General features: G+C 35.3%; 1 non-coding gene across 1 annotated transcript; it reads left to right on the top strand.

The window, feature by feature from the left end:
* The first annotated feature begins 7,110 nt into the window (after window positions 1-7,110).
* Window positions 7,111-7,221, top strand: LOC118706746. Its single transcript, XR_004984117.1, has one exon. It is a non-coding gene; the product is annotated as a small nucleolar RNA SNORD22 (small nucleolar RNA).
* Window positions 7,222-16,663: the final 9,442 nt, after the last annotated feature.

Consider the following 16,663-nt stretch of genomic DNA (forward strand, 5'->3'; position numbering starts at 1 on the left):
GGGGCTCCCACCAACCAACGGCAGCCACACATCTTGGTGTCAGAGCTCTTCAGTGACACTTGGGGGGTTTGAAGCTCCCACTGCATATGGCCAAGGCTCCAGCAAACTCAGCATTTGAACCTTCTGGTATTAGTTAGAGTGGGGAGACAACAAAACAATCACCAGAAGAAAGAAAAAGAGGAATTTTTCAGAAAGGTAATAAGTGAAATGGAAGCATGCAACATGACAGAAAAAGAATTCAGAGTTATGGTCATACAGTTCATACACCAGATGGATGAGAAATCTACAACCTATGTAAAAATCAGGAATAAATCAAAAGTGATAAGCTACAATCAAAAAGGTTTCAATAGCAGACAAGAAGAAGCAGAGGACTGAATTAGTGAGTTAGAGGATATATAGAGAAACAAGCCCAAACTGAACAACAACTGGAAAAAAAATTAAAATGCAGGAGAGCCTAAGGGAGCTTTGGGACAACAAAAAACAAAGTAACATACATATAATAGGGCTGCCAGAAGGACAAGAAGAGCAGCAAGGATTAGAAAATCTATTTGAAGAAATAATGACAGAAAAGTTCCCTGATATGGGGAAGAAGAAAGTTACATAAGTACAGAGAGTCCCAAGCAGGAAGAATTCCAAAAGACCCACACAAAGACACATCATAATTGCAATGGTAAATTTTAATGACAAAGAGAGAATCTTAAAAATTGCAAGAGAGAGACAGAGAGTTACTTACAAAGGATCTCCCATCAGATTATCAAATGATTTATCAACAGAAACACATCAAACTAGAAATGAATGGAAGGAAGTATACAAAGTGATGCAAAGGACTGAATCCAAGAATACTCTATCCAGCAAGACTATCACTCAAAATTGAAGGGAGAATCAGGAGCTTTGCAGACAAAAAAAAAGGCTAAAGGAATTTATCACTACCAAGCAGTAATGCAAGAAATGCTAAAGGGAATACAACATTACAAAAAAAAAAGAAATAAAAATGGAGGAAGGAACACAGGCATAAAGTACATAAATGGCTACAAATAAGTACCTACCAATAATAACATTAAACATAAATGGATTAAATGCTCCAATCAAAAGACATTCAGTGAAAGGATAGATAAGAAAACATGACCCATACATATGCTTTCTACAGGAGACCCACCTCAGAACAAGAGACTCACACAGACTGAAACTGAAGGGATGGAAAAATATCTACCAGGCAAATGCAAATGGAAAAAAAAAAAGCTGTGGTAGCAATACTTATATTGGAAAAAATAGACCTCAAAGTGAAGACCATAACAAGAAACAAGAAAAGCCACTTTATAATTCTAAATGGGTTGATAGAGAAAGAGGATATAAATTTGGTAAACATTTATGCACCCAAATAAAGAAGTACTCAAATACATTAAAAAAAAAACAACCTTCTGGAAGATATCAGGGGAGAGATTGACAGCAACAAAATCATAGTGGAAGATGTTAATACTAAATTAAATCACTGGATAAATTCTCTAGACAAAAATTAATAAAGAAACATCAGTCCTAAATGACTCACTAGATCAGATAGACTTAATTGACATCTTTAGAATATTGCACCCCAAAACTACAGTATATACATTCTTCTTAAAGTGCACATGGGACATTTTCAAAGATAGACCACATATTGAGACACAGACAAAGTATCTCCAAATTAAAGAGGATTAAAATCATATCAATCATCTTCTCAGATCACAATGGCATAAAATTATAAATCAACTACAGTAAAAACTATCACAAAAAATGCAAACACATGGAGGCTGAATAGTATGATATTAAACAATGAGTGGCTAACCAAAGAGATCAAAGAAGAAATAAAACACATCTTGGCTTCATAGGGGAGTTTTATCAAACATTAAAAGAAAAAAATAAAACCTATGTTCCTCAGACTATTCTAAAAAATTCAAGAGAAAAAACTTTCAAGCTCTTTCTATGAAGCCAGCATTACCCTAATTCTAAAACAAGATAATGACACTACAAAGAAAGAAAATTACATACCAATATCCCTGATGAACATAGATCCCCAAATCCTCAACAAAATACTATCAGATCGGTTCCAGCCTTATATTAGAAAGATCACGCTATGACTAAGTGGGATTTATTCTGGGTATGCAAGGATGGTATAATATCTGCTAATCAATAAATAAGATAAATCACATAAACAAACAGAGAGAAAAATCACATAATCATATCAATAGATGCAGAAAAAGCATTTGACAAAATCCAACACCCTTTTTTGATAAAAACTCTCAGCAAAATGGGAATAGAAGGATCATACTCTAACATAACAAAATCCATATATGACTAACCCACAGCCAAAATCATACTCAATGGAAAAAAAACAAAACAAAACAAGAAAAAAACAACACAAAAAAACTAAAACCATTTCACCTAAGAATAGGAACAAAACAGGGATGCCCACTGTCACCACTCCTGTTCGACATAGTACTGGAAGTACTAGCCTTTGCAATCAGACTTGAAGAATAAATAAAAGACATCCAAGTTGGAAAAGAAGATGTAAAACTTTCCTTATCCACAGATGACATAATATTGAACATAGAAAACCCCAAAGACTGAATAAAAACAACAACAACAACTATTGGATTTAATAAATGATTCAGCAACGTAGTAGGATAAAAAATTAACACCCATAAATCTATGGCTTTTCTATACAACAATAATGATCTCACAGAAAGAGAAATTTAAAAAGCAACCCCATTTACCATTGCAACAACAACAACACAAATTAAGATTCCTATGAAAAAACTTAACCAATGAGACAAAGGGGTTATACTCTGAAAATTTTAGGGCACTAAAAAAGAAATAGAGGAGAACATGAACAAATGAAAGAATATACCATGTTCATGGATTGGTAGAATCAACATCATTAAAATGTCCATATTACCCAAAGCAATCTACAAATTTGATGTAATCCCCATTAAAATACCAATGGCATACTTCAAAGACCTATAACAAATTCTCCAAAAATTCATCTGGAATAAAAAAGACCCTGAATAGCTGAAGCAATCTTGAGAAAGAACAATGTTGGAGGGATAACAATACCAGATATCAAGCTATTTATGCATCCTGATTGGAATCAAACTGTGACCTCCTCTTTCCTAGGTCGACACTCAACCACTGAGCCACACTGGCTAGGGCTCAGTCATCAATTTTTAATGATTACGTATCAGAAAACATATCAGACAGCTGAGCTCTACCACTCACTAGCTGTGTGTACTGAACTGAGTAATCTCTCTAATTCTTTGTTTCCTTATCCATAAAAATGGGAAAAATAATGAAACTTAATTAAATAAATTTTTATAGGATCTCTAATGAGATAACATGGCATATTCTGGGTGGTGCATATGTTTAAATGCATAATTATAATGCAAAAATCTTATTTCTTAATGATATTGACATAATATTATTATTTGGTCCTGTCATCTTCATAAATGGCCTTGGAGCTCTCTCAACAACTTGCCTCACATTTGCTTTACTACTTCAATTTCATTACACTTCAAACTCTCATACTCATGGCCCCAGTTCAGACATCTTGACACTCAAAATGATTGTGTTTTTAAAATATGAAATACAAATATTCACACATTTAATAACAAATTCATCTTGTTATAATTCTCCCATTATTTTGTTTATATTAGATACCTGTTTTGTTTATTTATTGTGCACCAGTGGGGTTCCTCAGCCTGGCCTGCACCCTCTTGCAATCTGGAACCCCTCAGGAGATATCAGACTGCGGATTTTGACCAGGCCTAAACCCACAGTCTGACATCCACTCAGGGCTGTAACAATGAGGGAAGCAGCAGGTGGCTGGGTGGAGCCCAAGCCAGGGCCTAGGGCAGGGAGTCCCAATTCTGCTCATCCTGGCCCCACTGTGCCTGCCACCATCACCACCACTGTTAGTGGTAGTGCTGCTGCTGCTGTAGCTGCACTCTCCAGCCATGAGCACAGCTTCTGGCTCAGCAGGACTCCTGCTCCGGGAGCACACTGACCACCAGGGGGCAGCTCCTGCATTGAGCATCTACCCCTGCTGGTTGGTGCGTGTCATAGTGACTGGTTATTCTGGTCATTCTGGTTAACCAGTTGTAAAGGTTGCTTAGGCTTTTCTATATATTGATTGGCACTACCTTTGACACTGAAGTTATCATCCAGTGAACATATCATCCCTTTCTTTGGAGAATAAAATTTGTTAAAAAGCAGACTTGTACCAAGGGAAGGAGGAGCTGAGTCAAGAATGACAGGATGTGGTCTACCCTGGGTGCCCACAATAATAAAATTTACTAAAATTGGTTTGCTTTTTATTGTCACCATGCACCCAGCAATTCTAAAACAAGTCAGGAATTAGTACCTTTCCATGAATACAATTTTTTAAAATATATTTTATTGATTTTTTTACAGAGAGGAAGGGAGAGAGATAGAGAGCTAGAAACATCGATGAGAGAGAAACATCGATCAGCTGCCTCCTGCACACTCCCCAATGGGTATGTGCCCGCAACCAAGGTACATGCCCTTGACTGGAATCAAATCTGTATAGTAGTTGATGGATCTATGATCATGCATAATTAAGTATGTAGACTTGAAAGGTAAACTGTGTAGGTGACAAAATAAATATGATTATATTGACTTTAAGACATTTCATTTGTTTCATGAAAATATATTATATTTTGTAATTTTTCAAAAGCTCCAAGGTACTTCCTATCAAGTAAAAACAAAACAAAACAAAAACAATCATGAGTTAGGGCTAAAGTAATTGCACCAATATTTAAAGTGTGCATATCACCATATTTCAGTCACTGATGTGATCATTTATGAGTAGCCTATTAAAATTTGTTAGCTCAGAAGTGGCCTTTTCTTGTAAGCAAAGGGCACATTTTACAGATTTCTGAACATGTCTTATCTACTTAGAAGGTTTTATAGAAAAGTAAGATGAGGTGACATTTAGTTTTATTCTAGGTCATTGCCATTAACCTCCTGCTGCTTGCTGACTGTTAGATAGTTGTATATGGCACTTAATCAAGAAAGAAAAAACAACAACAACAACCCTTTTTTGTATGCCAATGAAATGTGTTCAAATATAAAGATAACAAAAATTAAAACGATTAATAACTTCTGTCAATGATCTAGTACAACTCTTAAAGATCCATAAAAAGTACACAATCAAAGAAACGATTCTTGAGAAGGTTTTTATCAAACTGGTCTTTACTAAAACCTCATCACTCCAACAACTGGCATTGCCTTTGAGCAATAACTGACAAGCTCCATTTCCACATACTTAAATTTACATGGTCAGTAGAAAGATAACAAAGTAGAAAATTATTCTGCTTTTGAGTTTCTTCCCAATGTTGTGCTTTCATTCAGAATGCAATTCCATTTCCAACTATGCCAGGTCATTTAGTATTCTCAGTGCCTTGCTTTGCACCCTGTGGATCAACTCAGCTATGAAGTTAACAAAGTATGGAAGCTTTCTATGAGCATATATTCAACCACACACTTGCTATCCTTTCTTCTACAGTGTGTTTAATGGATTTGGACATAAAATCAAAGGCGTTTTATAGGCTGTTTGGTATGTATGGGAAATCACGGTTCAGAATGAGGTTTTCATTTCAGTTAATTTAATGTTTGGAGTCTGTCAGATATACTGAGAGATAGGTAGTTATACTATGTGTGCAACAAAAGAATCAATCTTCCCTCCTCCTTCCCTATGGTTATCTTTCCTTGAATGTGTTCATTAAACTGATAAATGATTTCCAACAGAGAACATTAGAAATGCTTCAGACTTTGCAGAACAAAAGGAAAAGTGTAAAATTTAAAGTTAGAATTTTATACAGAACCTTCTAGTACAAACTGAAAGCTATCCCAGTCTTGATAATTATTATTTTCATATTATAATTTTATTTTCATTGTTGGTAATGACTATATCCCATATTTCAAACTAAAAATATTCTAACCCTCTGTACTATTATAATTACAAACAGCAGAGAAATAAAAAAGAAGCAAAACCAGAATAGTATGATAATAATTCACTTTTATCTGTATTAATGTTCAAAGTAATGTTTTGCATTTTCTAATATCAAAACTGTGGAAATTATTGTAAAATAAACATCACATTTTGAAGGACCATCTCATTTAATAGATAATTTGCAAATATTCTCTAAGAGCTTTTTGTTAGTAAATTATTTCTATTTTATGTTTTAGTGTTTTATTATAATAGCTTCTGTCAAATGTTTAATACTTTAATTCACCTAATTAATTTTTATTTCCATTTCCACTACTGAATAAAATTGAACGCCTATTCCTTTTTCCAGAAAACATCTTTTTATTTTGTCTTTCCTTTTGTAACCTAATTTTATCTATTTTCATTTTTAAACTAGATAGGTGAATTTTATTAAATATATGTGCAAATTATGAATTTCATCTAAGAATCATTACATTTAAATTATTATCTATAAATTTGATTACAAATCCATTCTAGTTTATAAATGCAAATGTTGTGTATGGAAGAAAAAATAATTTTAAACTATACTAAATTAAAACTTCCCCCTCTAGCATATGTGATCAGTAATTATTATATTTAAATCACTTCATAAGCTTGTTTTTCTAGAAATAAAAATGAGAAACTAAGAATCTTATGTTAAACATTAAACCATCTCCCTTCAGTTCATGTTACAAGGAAGAGAGTTTTAATACTTTTAGATCAGAAAATTAACATTCTTTACCTCATGTTTCAATGAGATAATGAAGCTTTATTTCAGACAAGAGTCTTGCATGTCTGTGGTAAGAGTAATCCTTTTTATGAAACATGATCCATAATCTAGAAGTTATAATTATGCATAATCTGTACTTGTAATTAGCTAAAACAGATGTGAATCACGCTAAATTTAAAAATAATACTAAGATCAAGGAAACTATAGTAATTTCTGATCAGGATATAAATTGCAGTTCTCTTCAAATTGATTCTTTGGCTTCATCTTTTTCTCATACAAAAAAAAAAGTAGAATGAAAGACACTCAAATCCAACTGTCAGTGACCTACAAATAGCTGTCATATAAAAGATATGGAATGGTTTTCCAGTGAGGAAACATTCACATGTTTTACCTCCTGTCCTGGTCCCAGAGTCTATAATAATGATTCCACTGGGGCTGGCTGGGGGAGAAGAGGAACATTTGTTCCAGGAAGACAAAAAAAAAAAAAAAAAAAAAAAAAAAGATATGGGGTGGTTTAGGAGTTATAGTTAAGAATCTAAGCAATGAGTTTTCTCTGCTTATATATATAAAAAAGTAATCAGTCCATTTTTATCCATCTGTGAGCATTAAATGTCACACCAAATGTTCTAAATTCAAATCAGAGCACTTTTTGTTAGAAATCAGTAAACTTTTCAAAGCAAAGGTAATGGATACAGTTTAGTTATTTACTTCCAAACTCTTTCTTGTACATTTGTATGTCTTTGTCTCTTTTTAGCTAAAAACCATGCTTTGCACACAGCAAAAATTCAACAAATAGGTGGTGATTAGTTGATTTACAATTATGACAGATACCCATTAAATCTCACCTAGTGAATGTATTAAATGTTTTCTCTCATTTTAACAAATGAAGTTACAAAACTAAACTAAGAATTATATATTTAAAATATTAATAGTTACTATTATTAAAATATATAAGAAGTGTAGACCTTTTAAAATTTTTCTTTATTGATTAAGGCGTTACATATGTGTCCTTATTTCTCCATTACCCTCTCTATCCCCCCACTCATGCCCCCACCCCCCTGGTGTCTGTGTCCATTGGTTAGGCTTATATGCATGCATACATGTCCTTTGGTTGATTACTCCCCCTTACCCCCACACTCCCCTACCTTCCCTCTGAGGTTTGGTGGTCTAATCAATGTTTCTCTGTCTCTGGATCGGTTTTTGTTCATCAGTTTATGTTGTTCATTATATTCCACAAATGAGTGAGATCATGTGATATTTATCTTTCTAGAACTGGCTTATTTCACTTGGCATAATGCTCTCCAGTTCCATCTATGCTGTTGAAAATAGTGAGAATTCCTACTTTTTTACCACTGTGTATGCTTTTTAAAATATTTTCTTAAAACCAAGTTTATCACAAGGAGAATCTCTGTTTACTCAGAAAAAAGTAAAATCTTTGAAATATGTGGTTTGTTCTGCAAGCTTTCTTTATTCTCTATCCTTTCCACTGGAATGCCTCATCATTTGTATGATAACTATACTGTGATCAAATCAACCAAGATGAAAGCAGGAAAAAGAACCATGAGAATCACATATAATTTTCTTAGGATAATTAGCCGCTTTAAAATTTGTCTTGAAGTCAGCTAGAAAAATGTTATGATGGCAGTCACACAGAAATTAAGAAATAAAGGAACATTTTCAGCGGCTGAATAAATGGACCAGAAAACAGAGAGAAGGCAGGGATGGGAGGGTAAGTGGGAAGATATCAATCAAATAACTTGTGTGTATATACACATACATACATAACCCATGGACATAGGCAATAGGGTGGTGAAGGCCTGGGGCAAGGGTCAGGGGCAGGCTATAAGGGGTCAATGGGATAATAAAGAGGACATATGTAATACTTTCAACAATAAGGATTTAAAATAAAAAAGTATCTTTTGATAAAATTCTTTTCAACTCAGAGAGTGCAGAGGGATACTGGCTGATGGGAAGAACTTAAGCTTAACTTAACTTACATATCAGATATACTAGATCAGGTTAAAAACAGTTTAAAATTATCTAATAAAATAATTTATCCAATCATCTATCAAAGGACACTTCTGTTGTTCTCGTGTCTTGGTCATCATGAATAATGCTGCAATGAGCATTGGGATGTATATATCTTTGTGTAATTTTTTTTGAAATTTTTGGTTTGATACACAGAAGAAGGATTGCTGGGTCATAAGGTAATTTTATTATTAATTTAAAAAAAATAAATTTTATTGATTTTTTACAGAGAGGAAGAGAGAGGGATAGAGAGTTAAAAACATCGATGAGAGAGAAACATCAACTGCTTCTTACACACCCCCTACTGGGGATGTGTCCGCAACCAAGGTACATGCCCTTCACTGGAATCGAACCTGGGACCTTTCAGTCCCAGGCCGACGCTCTATCCACTGAGCCAAACCAGTTTCAGCTATTATTATTTTTTTGAAGAAACTCTATACTGTTCTCCATAGTGGCTGTACCATATTACATTTCCACCAGCAGTGAATGAGGGTCCCTTTTTCTCCATAACCTAGATGTGGTACATTTATACAACGGAATATAACTCAGCCATAAGAAAAGATGAAATACTGCCATTTGCCCCAACACAGATGGACCTTGAGACTATCATGCTAAGCAAAATAAGCCAGAAGAAGCTATAAGCCATATGAAGTCATATGTGGGATGTAAAACTGAAACTCATAAACACAGACAACAGTGTGGTGGTTACCAGAAGGAAAGAGGTGGGGGTTGTAAAGGGTAAAGGGGGCCAAATAAATGGTGGCAGATTATTTGACTTTGGGTCATGGGCACACAATGCAAATATACTGATCATGTATCATAGAAATGTACACTTGAAACCTATAGATCTTATTAATCAGTGTAACCCCAATATGTTTAATAAAAAATTAATAAATCAATTCTAAATATCTTCACATAAAAAAAAGTTTGTGATGATCAAAATAACTCTCAGGTCTATTAAGTCAACTGGTTTTTATGTTGCTCTGATCAGAAACAGTCTTTGGAAAAAATATTAACTAGGTATTTTCAAAAACCACTTTGTTGTTGTTTTTATATTTACCTCCTGATTTTTTGCCCCTCCCCTCTCTTGAAGGAATTCAGTGTTCTTATACCACTGTGGAAGAGAAAAAGAGTTAAGTATGCTAATTAACTTTTATAACAATAATCTTTTATAACAATTTTCTGAGAAAAAACACTTTTGACAGATGTAAAAAGAATCAATATGAAAATTTATGATCATTACCTAAAATTGATTAATTGAATTACTTTATAACCTCAGTGTGTTTCTTTGAAAAATTTTTTTAAATTGATTTTTAGAGAGAAAGTATGAGAGAAAGAGAAAGAGAGAAAGGTCAACATCACCTGCTGAGTGAACCACACTGGCCAGGGCTCAGAGTGTTTTGATGATCTAATTTCCTAAAGGGCAATGACAGCTATCTAAATCTGAATTTTGCTGCACCTTCTTCCAGAAACCATCTATACTAATAAAAGGGTAATATGCAAATTAGACCAGGCATCTTTCGGACATCTTCTGGACAAAGCCACGGTGGCAGGGGCCGAGGTAGAGACGGTTAAGGGTGATCAGGCCGGCAGGCAGGCAAGCAGTTAGGAGCCAGAGGTCCTGGATTGCAAGAGGGCAGCCAGAGACCCCTCAAGGGGTCCTGGATTGGAGAGTGTACAGGCTAGGTTGAGGAACTCCACCCCCATGCACAAATTTCATGCACTTAGGTCTCTAATATATATGAACAGAGCAAATAAAAGCATTGCAATCTATACCTATAGCATAATTTAGTATAAGAGTACTGGCTTGAGTAATATTTTCCTAAAATTGATGTTCACCTTGAAACTCAGAATGTGACTTTATTTGGAAAAATAGTCTGCATATATACTTAGTCAAACTGGGTTAGAGTGAGCCCTAATTTCATCCTTATCGTCCTTATAAGGGGAGAAGACACACAGAGATACAGACATCACAGAAGAAAGTCGGCCATATGAAGAGAGAGGCAGTAAAGTGATGCACCTGCAAATGAAGGCATGCCAAGGATTGTTGGCAGTTACCAGAAGCAAGGAAGCGGTAAGGGAAGATAATTAACTAAAGCTTTCAGAGATGATTATGGCTCCACTGACACCTTGATTTCAGACATGTAGCTTCATGAATTGTGAGAGAAAAAGTTTGTGGTAATTTGTTACAGCAGCATTAGGAAGCTAATTCAGTAAGCAGTAAACTTTTTGAAACTACTGATTTCCAGAATCCATGTCATAGTTGACTTAGGCAGAGAAACACAGAAAAGTGGATAGTTCAAGAACTATCTGTGGCAGAACTTGGAAAAAATTACAACAATTACAACAGAGAATGACAACCTAAAGCCTGGTAAGGAAATTTTGTACTCAATTCAAGTGAGAATAGAAAATAATATAATAAAAATAAATTGAAATGGAATTTAAAAAAAAGACTTCATAGGAAAAATCTTAGGAAAACAACATTTCAGGGAAAGAATGGGTCATCTTGAAAGGAGGAGACATCTCTTGGTAGATTGGTAGTGAAAGGATAAAGCAAGCAAGCAAGCAGTGGCAATTAAAGGTCTACACAACAGAACTGAATCACAAAATCAGAAATCACAAATCAGCTCTTTTACCTCGATCCAATAAGAATGCCATCAATTAAAACAAAGTGCATTTTATTAAACCTCTTAGTATGGTGAACTAAGAAAGCAAGGAATCAAAATCTTACTCCTGATTCTTATTACTGGTCTTTAAGAAATAAGACTTTAGAAGAATAAACAAGAAATAGTAGACCAAGAACAATAGAAAACTGTTATTAAAGTAAAATAGAATATGAGAATAAAACTTTCATATTGAAAACTCGTCTTAAAACACACAGCAGCGAGAGACAAGATGGCGACTGATCAGAAGGACTTGTTTTAAGCCTAGTCCCAGAACAGATAGAATCAGCTTCTAAAAGTTGCTCAGGGAGTACAGATTGGTGAGCTAAGGGGTAGCAGAACTCAAAAAAAAAAAAAAAAAAAAAAAAAAAGGTAAGGGTCATCTGGACAGGATTTTCTGACCAAGCAGCCAACACTGCAACAGTGGAGACCTCTCCCTGAGCTATGGGCTCAGAGGGAAGGCTGCGCCATCTTACCAAGAAAGGAGGACCTTCTCTGAGGCCTGGAAAACCCACAGCAGAGGAGACCATCTAGCAGCTGTGACGCCCAAATCAGTGCAAACATGTGGATTCAAGGAAGTTCTTCAGTCACTCACGGAAAGGTCAGAGTTTGCGGGGAAAACGTGAGGGTTCTGGGTCACCACCGCACAGGCGGCAACTGTAGCCTGGGCGCTCCCCATCTGCTCTGTGCCCCATAATCTCGCCCCACTACCGGCCCTAGCCCCACGCGGCCTCGCACCACCAGCAGCCCCTCTCCACTGACGACCCTAGTCCTGCGCAGCCCCAGCCCCGCACCACAAGCAGCCCTAGCCCAGCACGGTCTTGCGCCACCAGTGGCCAGCGCCGCAGACTACCCTAGCCCCTTGTGGCTCTGCACCACCAGCGGCTCAGGGGCCCTGGCCCTGTGCGGCCCCGTGCCCGGAGCTGTGGGAAGGGAGACAGCTGCTGCAGAGGGAGTCGCGCACTGGAGGACCCAGCGCTGGGTTTGGTGTGATCTTCCCCAAAATCGGGTCTTAAAAAAAAAAAAAAAAAAAAACACCAAGGAACTTGGGACAAATTGTTAAGAATTGGGACCTTCCCGCAAAAAGCAGAACATCTGGACACGTGGGCGCAGACACATCCTGCACCTGATTCACTTCACCCCTTTAACTCTGAGTACTAGGGAAGGACTGCCCAGTTTGGCATATCCTGAGACTGCAGGGGGAAATTGCCTTCCTGGAAAGGGGATCAGAGCAATAAAGGACAGTCTGAGGGCCAGCTGGCACCCTGGCAGCCTACTGGGACAAAACATAGAGCCAGCCAGGGCCGGTTTGGCTCAGTGGATAGAGCCTCGTACTGTGGACTGAAAGGTCCCAGGTTCGGGGGCATGTACCTTGGTTGCGGGCACATCCCCAGTGGGGGGTGTGCAAGAGGCAGCTGATGGATGATTCTCTCTCATCGATGTTTCTAACTCTCTGTTCCTTTTTTCTTCCTCTCTTTGAAAACTCAATAATATATATATATATATATATATATATATATATATATATATATATATATGATAGAGCCATAGAGAAAAAAGGCTAGAGCAACCAAAAAGACTGGAAAGTCAAACCAGAAACACTGACACCTAGGGGCTGAATTACAAACTGACTTTTTTTGTTGTTGTTCCCCTTTTTTCCTTTCCTTTATTTTATTTATTTTTTATTACTTTTAATTAATCAAAAATAACAAGACAAATAACTAAGATATAGTAGTCTACTTAAAATTAAGGACTACCTTATAAAACTGAGGTACAGTGGAACGCTGGGAACTGTAATATTGTCTGGACCGAGAATCAGGCGTGCCAAATACAATATCAGAGGAAGTGAATGAACACTACTGGACATTTTTATGCTAATTTTTCTATTCTTTATTTTATTTTCATTGTTTACATCTTTTACTTAAGAAATAAATTTTTTCCTTGTATCCTTACTTGATTTTACCTTTTCAATTATTACATTTTTCAATTTTCAATCATCATTATTACTACAGCTATTTTGCATTTTTTGTTTCCTTTTTCTTTTTCTTTTTTTCCTTAAGAAGCATTTTATTTTCTCTCTATTTTATGTTGGGATTAGTCTTCATTCTATTTTAATCTCTACTATACCATCGTTCAACTCGACCTTTAGGACATCACTCTCTTACTAACCTTTACCTTTTTCGTCTCATGTTTATCTTATCCCTTTCTGGCTCTAGTTTTTCCCTATTCTTTCTGTATACACCCTGTTAAAACTCATACCATACTTATATTCATAAGTTTAAGGCATAAGTTTAAGGCATTCTCACCATACTTATAGACCTAATTTCCAACGCCCTGCTCCAAGTGTATAAATACCACTCTCTTCACTATATTAACTAGTTTAAAAAAAAAAAAGACTATTCTCCTTTCTATCCTTTTGTTGTTGTTTATGTGAATATTGATTACAGTGAATTTATATGATTTTGAGTGAAATTGTTAGGCTTATTCTTTTGTCGTTATTGTTGCTTAGTATTTTTTTAAATTCCTTTTTTTTTGTTTGTTTATTACTTCTTTTTATCATAGCATTGCTTAATAATAGTGGATATTGTAGTTTGTATTAATCTCCAAGTATTATTGCTGGCATTTGCTGGGATTAGTGGTTGTTCTATGGCAATTTTCTCCACATATATTTATAGTTTGTCCCCTTTCTCTCTTAGTCTGCTTCCTCTCTCTCTCTCTCTCTCTCTCTCTCTCTCTCTCTCTCTCTCTCTCTCTCTCTCTCTCTTTTTCTTCTCCCTGTTTCCCAACTTCATTTTGACATTACTTTTTTTTCTTCTTTTTCTATCTCTTTATTTGTCACTTCTTTTTTATTTTTTATTTTATTTATTCATTTTTTTTAGCTTTCTTCTTTCTCTCCTATTCCCTAATTTGCCTTTCTCTAGGGGTCACCTTTAGTAGAGCTTATCAATATCGCAAATACATTCTTGTTCAGTGCTTTTTGTGTTGTACCTGGTAGTGTTGTATTTTGTGGCAAGCAACCTACTAGAGCAGGAATTTAATGGGGAGTGCATTGAACCTATAGATTGCTTTAGTAAGTATGTACATTTTGATGATGTTGATTCTACCAATCCCTGAACATGGTACGTTCTTCCATCTCCTTCCATCTTCCTCTATCTCTTTTTTCAGTGTCGTGTAGTTTTCCGCAAATAGGTCTTATACTTCCTTAGTTAAATTTATTCCTATTCTCAATTTTTTTTTGGTGCAACGGTGAATGGGATTGCTTTTTTAGTCTCTCTTCCTGTAAGTTCATTATTGGTGTATAGAAATGCCATAGATTTCTTGGTCTTAATTTTGTATTCTGCTACATTGCTGAATTCATTTATTAAGTGTAATAATTTTTTGATGGAGTCTTTAGGGTTTTCTATATACAGTATCATGTCATCTGCAAATAAGGACAGTTTTACTTCTTCTTTTCCAATTTGGATGCCTTTTATTTCTTCTTATTATATAATCACAATGGCTAGTACTTCCAGCATTATATTGAACAGGAGTGGTGAGAGTGGGTATCCTTATCTTGTTCCTATAGACTATAACTCTTATTCTCACTTAGTATTTTAAGTAATTGAGCATATGTTAATATTGAGGAAATACAAAATCCAATTCAACCCTATATTTTAAGTTTTTATGGTAGTGAAGTCCATGGTATTTCTTTATGAGATCACTGGCCATATTTTATGCATAAGTAAATAACTAAATGTGGTCACATAAATCAATCAACTAGATATCTTGAGTACAAACTCTGTGATGAATATAGTGATTATTGGAAAGAAGCCCTTATGAAATATAAAATGTAGCTGGAATACAAAAACTAAATCATAAGACATGATTAGAGAACAAGGGATTTCAAAACGTTGTGGTATTGAGAATTATTAACTCTGTAAGATTCAATATTTTACATCCTTAGTTAAATTTATTCCTAAATTTTATTCTTTCTGAAGTAATTTAGAAAAAAGAGGAGCCAAATAAATAAAATAAAAAGTGAAAGAAGAGAAATAACAATTGACACCAAAGAAATACAAAGGATTGTAAGAAACTATTACCAAAAACTGTATGCCAACAAATTTGGACATTCTGGGTGAAATGGATAAATTCTTGAAAATATACAATATACAATCTGCCAAAACTGAGTAAGGAAGAATCAGAGAATCTGAGTAGACATGTTCCAACTAGTGAAACTGAAGCAGTAATTTATAAATTGCCAACAAACAAGAGCCCTGGACCAGATGGCTTCACAGGTAAATTTTATCAAACATTAAAAGAAGGATTAACACTTATCCTTCTCAAAGGATTCAAAAAAATTCAAGAGGAAGTAAGTATCCCAAGTTCAATATACTAGGCCAGCATTATCCTAATTCCAAAACCAGACACTACAAAGAATGAAAATTACACTCCAATAACTCTGTTGAACACAGATGCTAAAATCCTCAACAAAATATTATATTAGGAAATTGGATCCATCAATCCATCAATACATCAAAAAGATCATACACCATGACCAAGTGGGATTTATTCTGTGGATGCAAGATTGGTACAATATTCATAAATCAATAATTGTGATATATCACCTAAACAAAATGAAAGATTAAAGTCAAGTTATCATATCAATTGATACAGAAAAAACATTCAATTAAATACAGCACCAATTTATGATAAAAACTCTCAGCATACTGGGAATATATCTAAACATAACAAAGGCCATATATGACAAATCTAGTCCTTTTAATAAAGTGTTGTTTGACTAGAGAACCTTTTTGGTGAGGAAGTGAACTTGCCATTAGGCCATATGAGGCCCTCCTGACTTACCCCAGATATTGGGGCAACACACTATATTGAGCCTTCATTTTAGGCATTGCACCACATTTATTCTCCGTTTAAATGAATAATTGTCTTTATTAATGTAGATCCCTCCAATCTAATAAACTGTTAGGATAGCCAAAGGCCAAAAGGGGTGAAGAATTATAAATTTATTAGGTCATCTGGAAAACCAGATGGGCTGATACCCAAAATGGCGCCAGCACCCAGGGACAGGGAGTCAGATATTTTAAAGGACCCTAGGCGGGCTTTTTCTGGGCCGAGAATTCTGAGTGGGGTCCTGAGGGGAAATTGCTAAGCAAAAGGGAAGTGGTCTAAAAGTAAGTTCCCAGGGAAGGAGGTGTCCATTCAATTATTCAATCAGACCTAATA

This window comes from Pipistrellus kuhlii, unplaced genomic scaffold, assembly GCF_014108245.1.
Source record: "Pipistrellus kuhlii isolate mPipKuh1 unplaced genomic scaffold, mPipKuh1.p scaffold_m20_p_54, whole genome shotgun sequence".
In the NCBI taxonomy this organism is placed as follows: domain Eukaryota; kingdom Metazoa; phylum Chordata; class Mammalia; order Chiroptera; family Vespertilionidae; genus Pipistrellus; species Pipistrellus kuhlii.